This window comes from Gobio gobio (genome assembly GCF_949357685.1).
Source record: "Gobio gobio genome assembly, chromosome: 18".
Classification (NCBI taxonomy): Eukaryota; Metazoa; Chordata; class Actinopteri; order Cypriniformes; family Gobionidae; genus Gobio; species Gobio gobio.
Genome location: NC_137111.1, coordinates 2,142,122 through 2,155,943, shown reverse-complemented (window position 1 = coordinate 2,155,943; position 13,822 = coordinate 2,142,122). Strand labels below are relative to the sequence as shown.

Below are 13,822 nucleotides of genomic sequence, written 5' to 3'. Positions count from 1 at the left end.
AACACTGAAATTAATCTGCAGCAGTCAGGTCGTACAGGCCAGCGCTCTGAAAGGTGTTTATTTTCATTATTATTGTACTGTTATGTGCTTTGAGACATGAGGTAGATTAGCGCCGTCTCTCATGATGTTCTGGAGGCGTGGCTTTGGAAGGGAGGGCGGGATCTCATGCCTTCAAAGCCAGAGCCGTTGAAAAACAGTTACGACACTCCCATAGACTTCCATGAGAACTGATGAATGCGGAAGAAAAGCGTGTCACGGAGCGACCAATAGTTCCAAACAACCAATAGTTCCAGTATTGAACTGCATTCATTTCAGTGTATCTCAAGCACACTCGCTGGCAAACTGATGAAATTACTGCATATTTTGAGAATAATTTTTAGACAATAAACATTAATTATAACACGCTTCATAAAATACCACTTCTATTAATATTCCTGAGAGATCAACTAATGCCATAAGCATTAGAGCTATGTTGTCTGAGAACCAAACTCTAGTCGGCCAACGAAGTGCCACCAGAAGCAGGCTGACCCCTCGTTGACGCAGCCTCGGCCACGTCTGCACCATGGCATCCACTCCCAGCGGGGCTGGATGCGTGAGAGAAAACCACAGTGGGCAGTGGGACGTCTCTCGAGTTGCAAACAGATCCACTTCCAATGGGCCGAACCTCTCGCACATGGCCTCCAACACCTCTGGGTGGAGCTGCCACTCTCCGGGCCTCAGGCCCTGCCTCGACAGGACGTCTGCTTCCTGATTTTGGACCCCCGGGACATACATTGCCCTGAGTGACAACAGTTTCCCTTGGGACCACAGTAGGATGTGATGCGCCAGTCTGCACAGAGGGCGCAACCTCAGACCCCCCTGACGATTGAGGTACGAAACGACTGCTGTGTTTTCTGTTCGTACCAAGACATGGTGACTGCAGAGGTCCGGGAAAAAACTCCTCAGAGCTTTGTAGACCACCATCATCTCCAGGCAATTTATGTGCCGGGAGGAATGATGGCCCTCCCACTGGCCTCTCGCAAAGCGGCCGTCCATGACCGCGCACCAACCAGTGAGGGAGGCGTCTGTTGAAACGGTTTTCTGGCAACAGGACGCTCCCAACACTGGCCCCTGGGACAGAAACCAAGGTTCCTTCCATATGACTAGGGAACGAAGGCATCTGCGCGTTACCCTGATCATACGGAATGGATTCCCTCTGGGCGAAAACCCCTTGGTTTTCAGCCACCACTGTAGGGGTCTCATGTGCAGCAGGCCAAAAGGTATCACGTTGGGCGCTGCCGCCATATGACCCAGCAACTTCTGGAAGTGCTTTACAGTGATGCTGTGGCCTAGCATTATTCCGGAGACCGCGCGGGAGACATTTGTGCCCGCATCGTCGTCGAGTCCCATACAATCCCCAGGAACGTGGTTCTCTGGGAGGGCGTCAACACACTCTTTTTCGTGTTGAGTCTCAGCCCCAAGAGCTGAATGTGGGCCAGAACGAATTCTCGATGCCGAACTACCATCTCGTACGACTGGGCCAATATCAGCCGATCGTCGATGTAATTCAGCACACGGATGTCCTGGAGTCTTAATGGAGCCAGAGCTGCATCCACGCACTTTGTAATAGTGCGAGGGGAAAGAGCTAGGCCAAAGGGAAGCACTCGATATTGGTACGCCTCGCCCCCGAAAGCGAATGATGGGAATAGTGAGCATCTTGAATCTGAACCTCCTCAGAGATCAAATATATCAGATCTAGAATGGGACGCAGCCCTCCATCCTTTTTGGGAACTATAAAGTACCGGCTGTAGAACCCAGACTCCCTCTCTGGTGGAGGAACATGCTCTACGGCCTCCTTTACCAACAAGTATTTTACTTCTTGTTCCAATACCCAAACCCGCTCTGGTACCACTGCAGTCCAAGTCACCCCGTTGTATTCTGGAAGAGGGTGACCGAACTGCAGTCTGTAACCTTTCTCTACAGTACGCAGGACCCATGTAGAAATATTCGGAAGGCACTCCCATGCACCGAGATAATCTACTAAGGGAACCAGCCTCTCCAAGCTGGCCTCGGGTGTTATACGAGCCTCGTTCGAACAATTTTCGGTGTGCGGACGCGCAAGCTGCCCAGCCTCAGGTCTTTCCAGAGGCGGCTGTAGCAACGTGTGTTCGCGGGAAATCGATGTGGCCCTCGATGTGGATGTGGTCTGTTACGGCAGGATTACCACATCGATTTCCCCAGAGCGCCACGGAGGAAGCAACCTCGGTTGCCCCTGCACGGGGGGGACCGCTCTTAGAAGCCCAGCCAAAGCCTTCCTCGCCTGAAGGACATTCCTCAGATCACCCTTGGGCACGGAAGACTGCTGGTGAGAGCACCACCTCTGTTGCCAAGCTCCCGGAGGAGGGGCTCTAGAGGTGACGCTCTCTTTCTGCACCTGCCGGTGCGAGGAGCTGGCGGACGGGCAGCCTGCCCAGGCTTTGAGCGGCGAGGGAGATACTGGCGGAAGGCTGCTGACTGTTTCTTCGCCTCCTGAAATCTGTCGACGCCGGTGTTAACGGCGTCGCCGAACAGACCCGAAGGCAAAATCGGGGAGTCTAGGAGAAAGGTTTTATCCTTCTCCTTCATCCCCGATAAATTCAGCCATAGGTGTCTCTCCACAGTCACCATTTATGCCATGGAGCGGCCGATGGCATGGGCCGTCTCCTTGGTGATGTGGAGAGACAAATGAGCAGCCTTCCGGAGCTCCAGTACATCCTCCGGAGAGGGATCCTCGCCCTCATCAAGCTCTTTAAGGAGGTCAGCCTGGTAGGCCTGCAGGATGGATAAAGTGTGCAGGGTACTACCAGCGTGCCCAGCCGCCATATAAGCTCTGCCCACCAATGATGATGTGTCCCGACAGGGTTTGGTGGGCAGAGCCGGGGCTTTAAGGGACGATGCAGAGTCGGGCGAAAGATAGCTCGCGAGAGCTTCCTCCACCCGAGGCATCGTCCCAGCACGTTGGCATAATCCAACACTGGGGGATTTGAAACATGCGCTGAATAAAGGCCAATTTATACTTCTGTGTCGAGTGCACGCAGAAGGTACGGCGTACCATACGCATAGACGCGTTGGATACGCCGTACCCTGACGCGCACCTCTAAAAATGTAACAACGCGTCAATTCTATGCGGACCGCAAGCGCTGTGATTGGTCTGCCAGAACCTCCCAGGTCAATAAATAAACAAAAAATCTGCGATAGGAGTGTGTGTGTGTGTGTGTGTGTCAAGAAATGGGATGATAGTTCCTTATGTCTGCTATAACACAATATTTTGTAGTCCAGTGATTCTTTATGGTAGTAAATAAATACATAGATCCGCTGAGTATAGTTTATTTATTTTCTCATTAAAACCAAAGATGTTAATCAGTAATTGTATATCAAGAACAGGGACACATTAGGGTACATTTCGTGAAGGAAGTCTCCGCAACAGCAATCGATTGCTCGAGCCACCGCTACTGTAAAAACAGCGGCCACGAGCTCTGCATGATTTCACAAACACATTCCAGCGCCAGATCACCTTATTTAACTTTACTAATCAACTAGAGGTACTTAATTTGTATTAGATACAACAACTCAAGCTGCCAGAAAAGCCGCTCTCTAACTGCTGCTGATATTCCGACATGAATGAACAGATTCTACACAACAAGCTGCTTCTTCTTCGGCTGTTGTCTTGATTACACCAACATGCTTGAGGACACTGCCTACTAGCGTCTGCATGTGTAATGGGCTTCATGCACACTCTCTTCCGCATTCCAAGTCAGCCAGCTAGGTCACTTCCGGTGCGCGTAGCGTCAATAGCAGCTATGGCGTTTTTCACCCGGTCGCTTCAAGATCTACCTAGGATGACGGTCAACGATGAGAGTCGAATAATCCAAACACTGTGTCATACATCGACAACAAAGAAGGAGAAGGGCTTCAAGCTATACGTTTCAAGCTACATTCACAATTATGAAGGTAAGATCTAACGTTAGACGTGTAGTGTTTATATTCCCTTAGCATACATGCTATGTAACGCTAGCGCAGTAAGTGAAAATTGTATGTGTCTGTCTCGGTCTGTCTAATATTGTGTGTCAATCACGTACATTTTCCTAACACCATTGTCAATCTCAGTTTCAAACAAGGATTCAAGCACAGGAGAGGTAACCATTAGGGCTGAGTGCTACCGATCAATGAGGAAAAGCCAAAAGCCTCACAGCTTGAGTGTAAGGGAAAGTTATCCTGCAGGTTCAGAGGAGGCTAGTTTATGAGACAGGTTCCGTTCGTCAGATCAAGTTTCTGTGAATCATCGCATGTGATTCTGCTAAAAGCTATTTTAAATACATATTTTGATTCATATACCATCAATAACACTGGTGTGTTAGAATATTTATCAATATTTAAATATGTACGCTAAGCACTGGGATTCACAGAAACTGAGTTCTGTTTTGTTACGTCTTTGACACACGTTCTGTGTCCCTTGTTATTTAAATGAGTAGAGTGAGAATAATAACAATAATAATAAATAATAATTTGGCTACAATTTTTACCTCCCCCAAATTTAGTTGTTTTTTTATTTTGCTTTGTAAACATTCTCACTGTACTCATCCATTCTCCTTTTAAAAAACTGTACTTTTATTCTATTGTAACATATTTTTGTATTTTCACAGATTGTGTTTAGGGATGCCCGTCCTGTACAGCTAGAAAGCTGCCAGTGTAGCTGTGGGGCAGGTACAGCTTTGTGTAATCATGTTGCAGCTCTGTTGTACCAGACTGCACATTATTGCCAGCTGAGTATCACCTCTGTTCCCCCAACACACAGCTGCACAGAGACTGAACAAAAGTGGCATAAGCCAAGAACCATGGTAACGTTTCTAAAAGAGTACTTTGATTAAATTGATGAAAATGTGTGTTTATTGATATCCTTTTTTGTTTACATGCAGGGTGTTAAACCTGGTCTGGTCAATGACATGGTGATTCTTTCAGCCAGACCCAAGGAACGAAAACTGGTAGAAGGCATCAGGTTAGTACTGTTGATATTATCATAAGTTGGCTTGAACTTCTTCCTACTCATTTTTGAACATGGGAAATAGTTTTTACTATTATGTACAATAATTTTGGAAGCTTGTACTGAGAAGTCCATGTACTTACTTATTTGTTATTTTAATTGTATTGTATATATGTAGGTTTGTATGCTTTATGTATATTCATTTTTTTTTTCATGTTCAAATAAATAAACTAAACAATAAACAATCATTAAAGACTTTTTCTGTAGTAATCATATCAGTGAGACCTCAGATAAAGTAATCGTGTGATACATTGCATTTCAACATTCATTGTTAGCATTTTATGCTCTCAGTTGTTCAAGCAAGAAAGTCAAAAACATCCCTTCAGACTTTTTAAACATAAAAATCATTAATTTATATTAATTTAGTTTGTTGGTACAACTTATGTATAACTAACTTAATGGCTCTTTTTTTTTTGTCTTTTCCATAGGAGCAACTTGTATAAGGGTGTCAGTTCACCTCTGCCTGAACTTTCCACACTCAGGGTGGATGAAGTGTACCGTGATCTTCCAAGTAATGTGGCTCCGCTAATAACAACTATGGCTATGGACATGAATGTTCCTCTGGTTGACTCTGCATTTGGAAAAGTGCAAGAAGGAAGCGTGCTATCTTATCACATGCCAGCAAAGAGAGTGCCGAAAACATGTCCACACACAGATGCTCCTTCTCTCCCACAGCTCCCACTTCATGGTTACAGGCTGGGGCCCTCTACCTGCTCTTTTGTCTGCACTGAACATCAGCAGCACCACATGATGTCCTTGGAAACAACATTAGAGACAGCACACAAAATTGGCTATGGTACAAAAGAGCAGAGTTCCTGCATTGAGTGGCACCAACTAAGGCGGCCCCGCATCACCTCCTCCAAATTCAGAGAGGTCTGTCACACCAGGGCACAGAGCTCTGCTGAAAATCTAGCAAAAAGGCTTCTGAGACCTAGCCATCAGACTGCAGACATGCGGAGGGGGCTTGACATGGAACCTGCAGCAGTAGAGGAGTACTGCAGAGCAAGGGAGGTTAACCACTATCCCTGTGGCTTCCTTATCCACCATGACGCACCCTGGATAGGGTCATCACCTGATGGCATTGTGTATGATCCAAAGGGGCAGTCTGTGTTTGGCCTTGTTGAAATTAAATGCCCCAATGTAGCAAGCTATGTTGACTGCCCATATATTAAGATCAGTGAGGGTACACACACATTGAGAAAATCGCATGCATATGTGGCAAGGCGGGTTAGATTCCGCCCTGTGATTTGTGTTGAGTGACGGGGGTGACAGCCTATCGGCAGCCACCTCTGGCTTACTTAAGGCGGAGTTCAGGTTACCCGGTTATACGTCATCGTCAAAGACTTTGTTGTTGTGCGTGTGCAGTTCCGTGGGAGCCAGGTTACTGTCCGAATTAGTGCGGCGTTGCTTGTGGGTGCAGGCTGTCCTTATCCGAGGTATGTTTATTCTGACAGACTAACGTGTGTTTTGATGTGATCTCCGGTAAACCCATGTTTCTATCTTAGTGCGGCTAATGTGTTTGAACGGATGTAACATCTCTGTACGCTGGCGGGTTGCCTATTGTGAATGAGACTGCGTGTGAGTAACGTAATCCTCTGTGGGTCTAGCGATCTACTATGGGGTAGGTAAATCTAACCACTTGAATAACCGGAGGTGGGTGTTTTTTTATATTCATTCATTAATCGTTTTCTCTTTTAGTGCAGTAAACCACTTGTGAGCGGTTCATCATTGTGGACTGGAGGCAAAATGCTCCATTGATAACGTCGCTAAGACGGCACTGTTGTTTTCTGCTGCCATTTAATGTCACTGTGATCATCGTGATTCATTCTTTGTTTTGTTAGCTTACTTTGCATCTGCATATGATTGTAAATGCTTGTTGTACTAGTGTGTGTGTGGCTAGCTTCCGAGCTGTCCGTCCATGCATGACGTAGCCGCATGTGATGGTATAATTCAGCCTCACTTAATGTATAACCACCAGCCGTTTGGTTACCCTTGAGCCCTTTGCTCTGTGTGCTTCTCAAAGATTGCGAAGTGAGCCACATTTTTCTGTGTTGTAAGCCTGGTTTTGATTTCTATGATTTAATGTTTACTTGTGTTTTTGTGTGGTTAATTTCATTTTTGCTCATAGCCGTTGGCTGTTGTAACGTGGCCACATTGTGAACTTTTTAGGTCACCACCAGCCAGGCTAACCACTGAGCTCAGTAAAATTCATAAGTTTGCAGCCAACTGTGAATGTGTATTATATTGTGTTTTTGTTTCTTTCAGGAGCTGAAGGCCCGCCCTGTGCAGAGGAGCTAGCTGTCTGTCCTCTTTTGGTGGTGGTTCCTTCACAGAGTGTTTTGCCGTGGGCACCTATGTGTCTTTCACCCAGTGAGTGTGAGTGTTGCGTGGAGTGGAATTTGATGAGTGGTGTGATCTTAGGACACTCCCTGTCCAGCTAGCTCCCTGCTGGCAAGCCTCAGCCCCAAAAGTGTTTTTGTTTTTTATTTTTTTGTTTTTCTTTATTTCTGGCCTGGTGCACACTTAACAGTGCAAAACTTGTCTACCTCAAAGTTTTTATATATTAAATTATTGTTGAGAAAATAAAAAAGAGTATTTTTGTATTTTGATCCACGTCTCTTGTCGTCTGTGGTCACGAACCAGCGTGTCTTGTATAAATTTCTCCGTGTAGTGAAACGGGGTGGCGTAGTCTGCTTTTCATTTAATTATACTTTTCCTCTTAAGTGTAACTGTAATTTACCTGATCCATCACCTCGCCACATTTTGGCGTAGTCGGCAGGGTTTCCACTTTGAGACAGAGACGTGGGTTAATTGTACAATTGTTTGTTGTTTTTTTGTTTGTCTTTTCTTTTTTTTTCTTTTTGTATTTTAGGATTGACTTTTCCTTGGAGTGGCAGCAGAGCAACAGTGCACGTCTTGTGTATAAATTCTAGCCCTTATTGTGGGCTTATTCTTCTTTCATTGGTAAGTGACTTTGTAGTTAAAATATGGAAGAGGAGTTACAACAATTGAGGGAAATGATTAATCAGCTTAAAGCAGACAACGAGAGGTTGCGTCAGGAGCGTGTTCCTGTGCCTCCAGGTCCTGTTGATGCACCGCCTTTACCTGGGCCTTCTGTTCCTTTGCAACACAGTAATGTTGATGCCACCCGACCGGACCGATTTGTTTTTGTACCACGAGACAGAAAGTGTCCAAAATTTAATGGCAGGGTTGGCATTGGCATTGAAGAGTGGGTTGAGGAGGCCCAGGCTTGTATGCGCGTTCGTCACCTTTCTGAAACCGATAAGGCGTTTTATTTGTTTGACCACTTAGAAGGGGAGGCAAGGGAAAAGATCAAGTACCGCCCAGAAGTGGAGCGTAAGGACTCAGGGAGGATTATTTCAGCTTTGCGAGAATTGTATGGTTGCTCACAGTCATATGTTTCATTGCAGGAGGCTTTCTTTTCGAGAAAGCAACAGGAAGGGGAGAGCTTGTTGGAGTTCTCCCTTGTCCTGATGGGTCTCCTTGAGCAAGTGAAGCAACAGTCTCCTCACGGTATGCCAAATTCGCATGTTTTACTGCGAGATCAATTTGTCGAACATGTTTTTGATAGCGCCCTCCGTCGCGAATTAAAACAGTTGATTCGTCAGCAACCTGCGTTAACTTTGTTGGAGATTCGTAGCGAAGCCCTTAGATGGGAGAGGGAGGGTATGCCAGGAAGCACAAGGGCCCGAAGTCACTCTGTTCCCTCTGCTCATGGGATCCAATATGGGGTGCAGGGGAATCCTTTTGTTGGCATCCGTAGTTCACCGGGGAGTTCGGAGATGGCTGAGTTGAGGGATATGCTTAAAAGCCAACAGGAGCAGTTAACTAAACTTACACAAAGTTTTGCCCGGTTGCAGAACCCCCAGTCACGGAGTCAACCTCCCCGGCAGGGACCTGTAATATGTAGAAGGTGTCAAAAACCTGGTCATTATGCTCGGGATTGCGACGGGGAACGTGCTCCTTCTCACGCTCAATTTCTCTCACGCTCAGTCGCGTCAGTAGCTGGAAGAGGACAGCCTGGCCCACCTGCAACGTCGGGAAACTAGTTCCCACCGTGATTCAGGGCCATAACACGGATGGGGAATTAACTGGCTCAAAACTTTCAAATATGTCGCATTTAATGTCATCTTGCCCGCACCTTGACGCATTGATTGGCGGAGTTCGAGTGTCCTGTCTGGTGGATACTGGCTCCATGGTAACCACGATCACTGAGAGCTGTTTTCAGAAACATTTTGAGCCATGGGGTCAGGATCGACTTAAATCGTGCCAGTGGTTGCAGCTTCGAGCTGCTAATGGTCTTTCAATTCCCTATATTGGTTATGTGGAATTGGACATAGAATTGTGCGGCCTGTTGATTTCGGGATGTGGCGTGCTTGTTGTACGGGACCCTCCTGGTGGCTTGTGCACTCGGGTCCCAGGTGTTCTGGGAATGAATGTGCTCAGTCGATGCTACCGTGAGTGTTTTGGACAACATGGCCCGGCCCTTTTCGAATTGCCTTTGACCATCGAGGTTCCAAATTCTGTTCTGCAGGCGCTGCAACATTGTCATCGAGTTGATAACCAGCCTCCTGAGGTAAGTTCAGGAAGGGTCAGAGTGCGAGGGAGGAGACCATGGCGCATCCCAGGCGGTATGATGAAGTTTGTGGCAGCTACCTGTTCCGAGCAATATGCCAACAACACTGTTCTTTTTGAGCCTCCAGAGTCTGGGTTACCAGCTGGTTTGTTGGCTTCTCCTGCATTAGTGCAAGTTACGCGAGGTACTGTTTATTTACCCGTGGTAAATGTGGGAACCACCGACGTGTTGCTCTATGCTAACACTGTCCTTGGTACATTAAATAATGTTTGTGTGGTTAGCTTGCCATCAGGAATTAGTGAGGTCAGGTCTGTAGCTGCAAGGGTGGGTTCTGTAGCCCCTGAAGCGAGCCCTCTTGTTCAGGAACAAATTGAAGCACTTGATTTGACTGTTTTATCGGAAGTAGAACAGTGTCAGGTAAGGGATCTGCTTTACAGATTCCAGTCTGTGTTTTCTATGCACGAGGGTGACTTGGGATGTACAGGTTTGATTTCTCACGACATTCCCCTGTTAGACACCGTTCCTGTCCGGCAACGTTACAGGCGTATACCTCCGTCAGAATATGAAGTGGTGAAGTCTCACATCAATCAGCTTTTGGAGGCGGGAGTTATAAGGGAGAGTTGTAGCCCGTACGCGTCACCAATTGTCCTTGTTAAAAAGAAAGACGGTAGTCTACGCATGTGCGTCGACTATCGTCAACTAAACTCAAAGACACGAAAGGACGCGTTCCCTCTGCCTCGCATTGAGGAATCGTTGGACTCCTTGACCGGGGCTTGCTGGTTTTCCACTATGGATTTGGCAAGTGGATACAACCAGGTCCCGGTCACTGAGGGAGACAGGCCTAAAACCGCATTCTGCACCCCTTTTGGGTTGTTTGAATGGACTCGCATGCCCTTTGGGCTTTGCAATGCCCCAAGCACCTTCCAGCGTTTAATGGAGCGGATGTTTGGGGACCAGCAGTGTAGGTCTTTACTTCTGTACCTTGATGACATCATAGTATTCTCTTCCTCGGTATCCCAGCAGTTAGAGCGGTTGGAGGTGGTTCTAAGTCGTTTAGAGCATGAGGGCTTGAAGGCTAAATTGAGTAAATGTGCATTTTTCCAACGGGAGGTAAAGTATCTGGGACACGTTATTTCAGCACAGGGAGTGTCAACCGATCCCGGCAAAATTGAGGCAGTGGCTAATTGGCCACGCCCCACTAATGCCTCAGAGCTGCGTTCATTTCTAGGCTTTGCAAGCTACTATCGCCGTTTTGTTGAGGGGTTTGAAAAACTGGCAGCCCCGCTTCATAAAGTGGTTGCCGCATGGGCTGATATTAACCCTAGGACTCGAGCAGGGCAGGGTTTTTCTAGTGCTTGGACTGAGCAGTGCCAGCAGAGTTTTGATGAGTTGAAGAATAGGTTTACCAGCGCCCCAGTACTCGCCTATGCCGACTTTTCCTTGCCTTTTATCCTGGAGGTAGATGCTAGCCATGGCGGTCTAGGGGCTGTCCTTTCCCAGGAACAAGGAGGTAAGGTACGGCCAATTTCATATGCGAGCCGCAGTCTTAGGCCCACTGAGCGCAATATGTCCAACTACAGCTCCATGAAGTTGGAGTTTTTGGCGCTCAAGTGGGCCTTGACTGAGAAATTTAGGGAGTACTTGTTAGGGCAGCAGTGTATTGTGTACACTGACAATAACCCTCTCAGCCATCTGGCCACTGCAAAGCTCGGGGCTACCGAGCAGCGCTGGGCTGCGCAGCTTGCAGCATTTAATTTTGAGATCCGGTATCGGTCAGGAAGGAGTAACCGGAATGCCGATGCACTTTCCAGACAGGACCCTGCTAGCCATGGGGCAGTGAGAGGGTTGTTATTGGGGACTGAGGTTCCATCGGAAGTGACGGAAGCATCAGGGGTAGATCTGGGGGTACAAGCTACCCAGGCTGTAGTTTCTATTCTACCTAGTTTGGTGGGCGACATGAGGGAGTTACAGGAAGCTGATTCGGTGATTGAGGAGGTTTTGGTGTTCTGGAGACTGGGAACACGCCCTACTTTTGAGGAGCGTCGACAGTTGTCCAAACCTGCCCGGGTCCTGTTAGGTCAGTGGGACCGGCTACTAGAGAGAGAAGGGGTTTTGCATCGTCGGGTGTTCCGTTCCAATGGCGGCGAAGAGATTCTCCAGGTAGTTCTCCCTGCGGCCTTGCATAAGGAAGTGTTGACACAAATGCATCAGGGGCATGGGCATCAGGGGATCGAGCGGACTACCGAGCTTGTGCGGCAGCGTTTCTATTGGCCAGGCTTGACATCTGATGTAGCCCAGTGGTGTCGGGAGTGCGAAAGGTGTCAGGTCGCCAAGGATACACAGCCAGTTGCCCGCAGCTTTATGGGTCATTTGTTGGCCTCCCGGCCAAATGAGATCTTGGCCATTGATTTTACGCTGCTAGAACCCTCTCGCTCGGGGCTGGAAAGTGTCTTGGTGATGACTGATGTGTTTACCAAGTACACTCTTGCAGTCCCTACTCGAGACCAACGAGCTGAGACTGTGGCCCGCATGTTGGTGGTGGAGTGGTTCTATAAATTTGGTGTACCTGGTCGCATTCATTCTGACCAGGGCCGCAGCTTTGAGTCCTCCCTAATACAACAGCTCTGTCATCTGTATCAGGTTGAGAAGTCTCGCACTACACCGTATCACCCGGCAGGCAACGGGCAGTGCGAACGTTTCAACCGGACTCTGCATAATCTTCTGCGCACCTTACCCCTCTCCCGAAAGGCAGATTGGGTTTCTGCGCTCCCTCAGGTACTTTTCTGCTATAATACCACCCCGCATCAGGCGACTGGTGAGTCACCTTACTTCCTGATGTTTGGCCAAGAGCCCAGACTCCCTATTGATTTTCTTTTGGGTAAAAGCCAAGAGATGGCATCCGGAAAGGTGAATGAGTGGGTGATAGAGCACCAAACCAGGTTGTTGGTGGCCTTCGAAGGGGCCCGAGAACATTTAAAGGTAGCGGCAGATCGTCGTAAGAAGCAGCACGACCCACATGTTCGAGATGCACCATTGGGGGAGGGTCAATTGGTTTACCTTCGGGATTATGGCGTGAGAGGGCGCCATAAGATCCAGGACCTGTGGAGCCCAGTGGTGTATCAGGTGGTGAGAGCACCGCAGGCAGGTGGGTCTGTGTATACAATTGCGCCGGTGGATGACTTGAGTAGTGTAAAACGGGTCCACCGCTCCCTGTTGAAGACCCGTGTACGAAGGGACTCTCCTGTTGAAGTTTCTACAGGCGGCCCTTTGGTGATTGAGGCACCACCATCGGAGGGATCTCCATTGGAGGAGGTTGATCTGTGGGTTTTGGTACCTGAAACCCCACAGGCTGTTAGTGGGCCGGCTCCTCGATGTTTAACCGAGAGCGTTAGCCCTACGGCTTTACTGACCCCTGGACAGCTTGGTGCGGTCGCTCCAGAACCAGCATTGGTAATGGAACCCTTGCCTGTGGACCAACCTGGTAATGGTGAGGTTACCTTGCGAAGGACGGGGCGAGCTAATGCTGGTCATCATTCGAATCGACACCACCTCCCTCGGGCACCGGAAGTTGTGAGGGATGACTCCTCTAGGGTGGCCGCTGTGTCTAATACTGTCTCTGCCCTCTTTAGGCCCTGGCACTAGGAGTCGCTTAGTGGTAGTGTGACTAGGTCCATCGTCGGGGCGACGATGCAAAAAGTTGGGGGTAGATTGTGGCAAGGCGGGTTAGATTCCGCCCTGTGATTTGTGTTGAGTGACGGGGGTGACAGCCTATCGGCAGCCACCTCTGGCTTACTTAAGGCGGAGTTCAGGTTACCCGGTTATACGTCATCGTCAAAGACTTTGTTGTTGTGCGTGTGCAGTTCCGTGGGAGCCAGGTTACTGTCCGAATTAGTGCGGCGTTGCTTGTGGGTGCAGGCTGTCCTTATCCGAGGTATGTTTATTCTGACAGACTAACGTGTGTTTTGATGTGATCTCCGGTAAACCCATGTTTCTATCTTAGTGCGGCTAATGTGTTTGAACGGATGTAACATCTCTGTACGCTGGCGGGTTGCCTATTGTGAATGAGACTGCGTGTGAGTAACGTAATCCTCTGTGGGTCTAGCGATCTACTATGGGGTAGGTAAATCTAACCACTTGAATAACCGGAGGTGGGTGTTTTTTTATAT

The 13,822-nt window shown here is 48.2% G+C and overlaps 1 long non-coding RNA gene across 1 annotated transcript; it reads left to right on the top strand.

The window, feature by feature from the left end:
• The first annotated feature begins 4,717 nt into the window (after positions 1-4,717).
• Positions 4,718-5,609, top strand: LOC307142678. Its single transcript, XR_013818504.1, has 3 exons — positions 4,718-4,856; positions 4,935-5,014; positions 5,488-5,609. It is a non-coding gene; the product is annotated as an uncharacterized lncRNA (long non-coding RNA).
• Positions 5,610-13,822: the final 8,213 nt, after the last annotated feature.